The sequence below is a fragment of the Neoarius graeffei genome, chromosome 6 (assembly GCF_027579695.1).
Source record: "Neoarius graeffei isolate fNeoGra1 chromosome 6, fNeoGra1.pri, whole genome shotgun sequence".
Classification (NCBI taxonomy): Eukaryota; Metazoa; Chordata; class Actinopteri; order Siluriformes; family Ariidae; genus Neoarius; species Neoarius graeffei.
This window is the reverse complement of record NC_083574.1, coordinates 80,363,346-80,369,384: the sequence shown is the minus strand read 5'-3', so window position 1 is coordinate 80,369,384 and position 6,039 is coordinate 80,363,346. Positions and strand designations below refer to the sequence as shown.

At 41.4% G+C, this 6,039-nt stretch overlaps 1 long non-coding RNA gene across 1 annotated transcript; it reads right to left on the bottom strand.

Moving 5' to 3' along the window:
- Positions 1 to 3,168: 3,168 nt before the first annotated feature.
- On the bottom strand, positions 3,169 to 5,121 carry LOC132888102 (uncharacterized). Its single transcript, XR_009654903.1, has 3 exons — positions 5,071 to 5,121; positions 4,606 to 4,881; positions 3,169 to 3,234 (listed from the first exon to the last, which is right to left on the bottom strand). It is a non-coding gene; the product is annotated as an uncharacterized LOC132888102 (long non-coding RNA).
- Between the last annotated feature and the right edge of the window lie 918 nt (positions 5,122 to 6,039).

The window sequence follows — 6,039 nt, the reverse complement described above, 5'->3', positions numbered from 1 at the left end:
GCTCAGAAAACAGCCACTCAAATCTCCACTGCCAAGCCTCTACCTCTCCAACGCCAGATCCATGTAAACAACACGGACAATTTGGAATTACCTTATTCTATTCTATAATCGGCTGGACTTACCCATCCAGTGAGGATCATTTTCTTGTTTACAAGATGCCACATCTGAGTCGCTGACAAATCCTGAATTTCGGTAAAGATAACTGTCCAGAGATTTATAAGCACGCAGTGCTTCACCACTGAACAGCGAGGGAAAGTTGATGAGGTAATTATACACGTCTGGGTATTCCGCTGGCAGTTCAAAATCCGGTCGTGAAAACTCCGTCCGGAAAGCCATAAGGGTCACAAATCTGTAGCTCGTTTATTTTAGACATATATCTAGTTATCTGTTCATTAGAAAAATGAGCCGTGTAGTCCGTCAGTTGAAATTGATCCATTCTGTACACGAGTGCAGCAGTATTCAGCTGTGTTTTTGACCGACACGATGGCGGTTGTGTACTTTCCGGTCACGTGACTGCAAGATCTCTATACAGTTCTTAATGTAGCATAGGACACTGTCTGTGAACACCTCCAGGTCCTGATGTTCAAAGACCCCCCCCGAGTTGGTCCTCTTGAAGCAATCCTGCAGCTGCTGGGAGGCACCCTCCGGCCATGTGGCAACAGTCTTAGTGATAGCAGGAGCAGTTTTCCTGAGGGGGGCATATGCGGGGATTAAAAGCAATGACAGGTGGTCAGACTGGCCAAGGTGTGGTAGTGGTCTGGCCCTGCAGCCCAGTTTGATGTTAGAGTAAACCTTGTCCAGGGTGTTATCTCCCCTTGTAGCACACCTAACATGCTGGTAGAATTTCGGGAGTGCTGCCTTTAAGTATGCATGATTAAAATCCCCTGCTATTATATTCATGGTGTCAGGATACGTGTTCTGCTTGTTGGTGATGTTTCCATGCAAAAGTCTGATAGCTGAGCTAGCATTAGCATCCAGTGGTATGTAAACAGCCATTATTAAGACCACAGTGAACTCCCTTGGGAGATAAAAGGGCCAGCATTTAACAGTCAGATATTCTAACTCTGGAGAGCAGTGACTGTCTACAATCACTGTGTTGGTACACCAGCTGTTGTTCACGTACACACAGAGCCCCCCTCCTCTGCTCTTCTGCTGTTCTGTCATGGTGCTGTGTGGTGTAGCCTCCTAGCTCAATGGCAGAATCCGGGATGGATTGGTGAAGCCAGGTCTCCATGATGAGCAGAATGCACACATCCTTCACGGTGTTGTTCGCTGCAGTCTGTAGCCTCAGTTCATCCATTTTGTTCATGAGGGATCTGGCATTCATAAGAAATAGGCTGGGAAGCGGTGGTTTGAATGGCTGCCTCCATAGCCTGACTAGCCCACCAGCCTCACTTTTGCCTCCTCTCTCTACACCGCCTGTGACTCCTCCCTACTGGGATGGTAATCCATAGACAGCCGGGGCTCCTCACTAACTCCACCGGAATCTTGTGTGTGGAGGAACTCTCTTGTTATGCATCGTTCATAAAGTCCGATCTTGAGGAGATCATGCCGGCTGTAGATGTTATTTGCCCAACAGAACATAGACAAAACAATAAACGTCACGTACAAAAACAGCCATACATGGCACCGACCGCAAAGACACTGAGCTACTGCAACTGTGTGCGCCACCATCTCCCATATCCCAGAATCGTTGTCTTGCTGCATGACCCACCTTCTCTTGAGATTCAGTTCATGGACAGATGTCCTGATATTTTCCTTTAGAATTCGCTGGTATAATTCAGAATTCATTGTTCCATCAATGATGGCAAGCCATCCTGGCCCAGATGCAGCAAAACGGGCCCAAACCATGATACTACCACCAGCATGTTTCACAGATGGGATAAGGTTCTTATGCTGGAATGCAGTGTTTTCCTTTCTCCAAACATAGCACTTCTCATTTAAACCAAAAAGTTCTATTTTGGTCTCATCCATCCACAGAACATTTTTCCAATAGCCTTCTGGCTTGTCCACGTGATCTTTAGCAAACTGCAGATGAGCAGCAATGTTCTTTTTGGAGAGCAGTGGCTTTCTCCTTGCAACCCTGCCATGCACATTATCGTGTACAGTGTTTTCCTGATGGTGGACCCATGAACATTAACATTAGCCAATGTGAGAGAGGACTTCACAGTTGTGCAGAAGTTACCCTGGGGTCCTTTGTGACCTCGCCAACTATTACACACCTTGCTCTTGGAGTGATCTTTGTTGGTCGACCACTCCTGGGGAGGGTAACAATGGTCTTGAATTTCCTCCATTTGTACACAATCTGTCTGACTGTGGATGGGTGGAGTCCAAACTCTTTAGAGATGGTTTTGTAACCTTTTCCAGCCTGATGAGCATCAACAACGCTTTTTCTGAGGTCCTCAGAAATCTCCTTTGTTCGTGCCATGATACATTTCCACAAACATGCGTTGTGAAGATCAGACTTTGCTAGATCCCTGTTCTTTAAATAAAACAGGGTACCCACTCTCACCTGATTGAAATCCCATTGATTGAAAACACCTGACTCTAATTTCACCTTCAAATTAACTTCTAATCCTAGAGGTTCACATACTTTTGCCATTCACAAATATGTAAAATTAGATAATTTTCCTCAATAAATAAATGACCAAGTATAATATTTTTGTCTCATTTGTTTAACTAGGTTCTCTTTATCTACTTTTAGGACTTGTGTGAAAATCTGATGATGTTTTAGGTCATATTTATGCAGAAATATAGAAAATTCTAAAGGGTTCACAAATTTTCAAGCACCACTGTATATGGTTGGTTTGTTTCCTTGGCTGTTTGACTATGAGTACTTCAACAGCATATTACACTAGGTATTATTGTTACTTATTCACTTGGCACTAGAACTTTCTGACCTAGAAGGTCAGCACTTCGTGTACCTGACTTTTGCACTCATTTTGCATCACTCTGGACAGGAGCGTCTGCCAAATGCTATATAATGTAATATCTTTGTATTAATTAACTTAAGCTCACACTGAAAATACAAGTGAAAGCTAACCTCCAACTAAAGTAACTTTTCTTTTGAAAAAAAGTCACAATTATTGATATCCCAAGATATTCATACTGTATGTACAAAATGTACATTATGTTTCCATTTAACTATTAAGTTCACCTGAATGTTTCACACCTTTTAAGCAGTCATCCATGAAATGTAAATATGACGTCAAACATCCTTAGTCATTCATCAACCTCGAGAAGATTAGAGAACACAAAGTGGGAAAAACAGTGTGTTGACCTTCATAAATCAGACAATGACCACAAAAATATCCACATGCCTGAAAATGCCCATATCCATTGTTGTGGCAATAATTAAACAAAAACATCTAACCACAAATCTAACCATCTAACCTAGAATTTGCTAAACACTAGTGTAACTTTCACTGCAACCTGGATCTATGGTAAGATGAGACAAGCTGAGATTCTGTTATACCATATGACTGTTTTTCTACTTTGGGTACATTGTTAGGATTATGACATCAGGTATCATGAACTAGCAGGAAATGTCATTTCAATAAGGTTTTTATAATGGTCTTAGAATAAAATGTACTTCAATTATAGGTTACATTTATCTTATATTTTCTTTTATCTCAATATTTATATCAATCAGTGGTTGGTAGAAGAGAGCAACTGGACTTGCTTGAAGATTCTTGAAAACATTTCACCTCTCATCCGAAAGGCTTCCTCAGTTCTGTCTGACTAATAGGGAGTATCAAGTATTTATCCTCTCATGGATCATCATAGAATCCGAATCAGAATGCTGATGGCTGCATTGTAGGTGGCTGATAAAAGATGTCATAGACACCCACCTCTGTTCAGTGATGGTCGTTCCAGGTTGACAAAAATGAACGATCCTCTCTGGCTAAGATGTCTGCCAGTTTTCTGGAAGTCCTCTCATACTCCCGCACCAGTCGAAGGGATCTCATCCCAAAGTGCGTAGAAACATATCTGTGAAGAATCTCAGTCATCAGAAGAGAGCAACTGGACTTGCTTGAAGATTCTTGAAAACATTTTGCCGCTCATCTACCAACCACTGATTACTATGTACCTGGATGACTGAGATTCTTCACAGATATGTTTCTACGCACTTTGGGATGAGATCCTTTCGACTGCTGCGGGAGTATGAGAGGACTTCCAGAAAACTGGCAGACATCTTAGCCAGAGAGGATCGTTCATTTTTGTCAACTTGGAACGACCATCACTGAACAGAGGTGGGTGTCTATGACATCTTTTATCAGCCACCTACAATGCAGCCATCAGCATTCTGATTTGGATTCTATGATGATCCATGAGAGGATAAATACTTGATACTCCCTATTAGTCAGACAGAACTGAGGAAGCCTTTCGGATGAGAGGCAAAACGTTTTCAAGAATCTTCAAGCAAGTCCAGTTGCTCTCTTCTACCAACCACTGATTACTATGTACCTGGATGACTGAGATTCTTCACAGAAATATTTATATCAGTATTTCATATTACCTCACAGAATTTTCAAAATTATGAACTTGGTTGTAGATTTGAAATAAGGATTTTAAACTGAAATTGTGTGCCATATGGAGACGTACCATGATATGTACATGTGTGGGCTGAACCATCTCAGTGGAAGCTCTCTCAAGCTCATTCCCCCTTCTGTCTTTTCCACAGAGACACACACTGAAGGGCTTCCTGGGAACTGACTCAATGAAGCTGATTAGCTCCTTTCCTGACCAATTGGAAGTCGAAGAATTCAGTAATACTTTCTGAAAGCTTTCCCCATTGGACCCTAGTAAGGTCACATGTCAAAGTGGCTTCATCATTGGTGGACAGGCCTGTTACAGCCACCACTAAAAATGCTGGTACACCTGTGAGGAGGAAGAAAGTGAAAAAAATTCAAAGCAATGAAGCAGCAATGATGTAAGCATATTTCATTTAAATCACAAAGTAATTCTGCAAAGCTACTCTGCAAAAAAATATTCAAACGTAAAGAGAAATTAGCTGATGCTTTTTAAGAAACTGCATAAAAGAACAGGATGTGAGAGGAAAAATTGTACCTGTATATCTTTAAATCTGAATATTCAGCAAAGAAATTTGTTGTTTTTTTTCTTCTTGGCGCAAGCTTTTCTGATATAATGTTTACCCTGTCTTGAGATTCTAGAATTTAGTGGCATATTTCCATATGCACATATTTGCAAAGATATATCTGATTAACAAAAAACATGGTGGTATGAGATATAAACCCATATTCAGGAAAATACATCATTAGCCAGGTGTATTGTTTATTTCAGTCATTTTACCAAACTCCATATTTAATCCATCCATTATCTGTAGCCGCTTATCCTGTGTAGGGTCGTGGGCAAGCTGGAACCTATCCCAGCTGAATATGGGCAAGAGGCGGGGTACACCCTGGACAAGTTGCCAGTTGCCCTGTGTCATCACAGGGCTGACACAGAGACAAACAGCCACTCACACCTATAGTCAATTTAGAGCCACCAATTAGCCGAACCTACATGTCTTTGGACTGTGGGGGAAACCGGAGCACTTGGAGGAAATCCACACAGACACAGGGAGAACATCCAAACTCCACACAGGTAGGCCCCCATCGGCCACTGGACTTGAACCCAGAACCTTCTTGCTGTGAGGCAACAGTGCTAAGCAATACACCACCGTGCTGCTGTCATATTCAATCAAATCAGCAAATATAGTTTACCTGCAATAAGACTGCCTTCTACTCTCCGCAGCCCTGGGAGTGCTTTCTCCTAAGACCAAAAAAAAGAAAGAAAGAAACCATGTGTAATTTATATCAATTTTTCTTTTTTTTAATGGTAAAGTATCAGGTTATAGTAGGATACATTTGTTTCCTGTTGTGTGAACGACATCTAGAAATCACATGCTGACACACATTTATATATTTTCTATTTTACACCCTGCTGTTTGAGTGAAATTGTGATATTTTATAATCCCTTCATTTATTATGGAAAGTACCAAAAAGGAGAAGATACCAACACCCAAAATAATGAAAC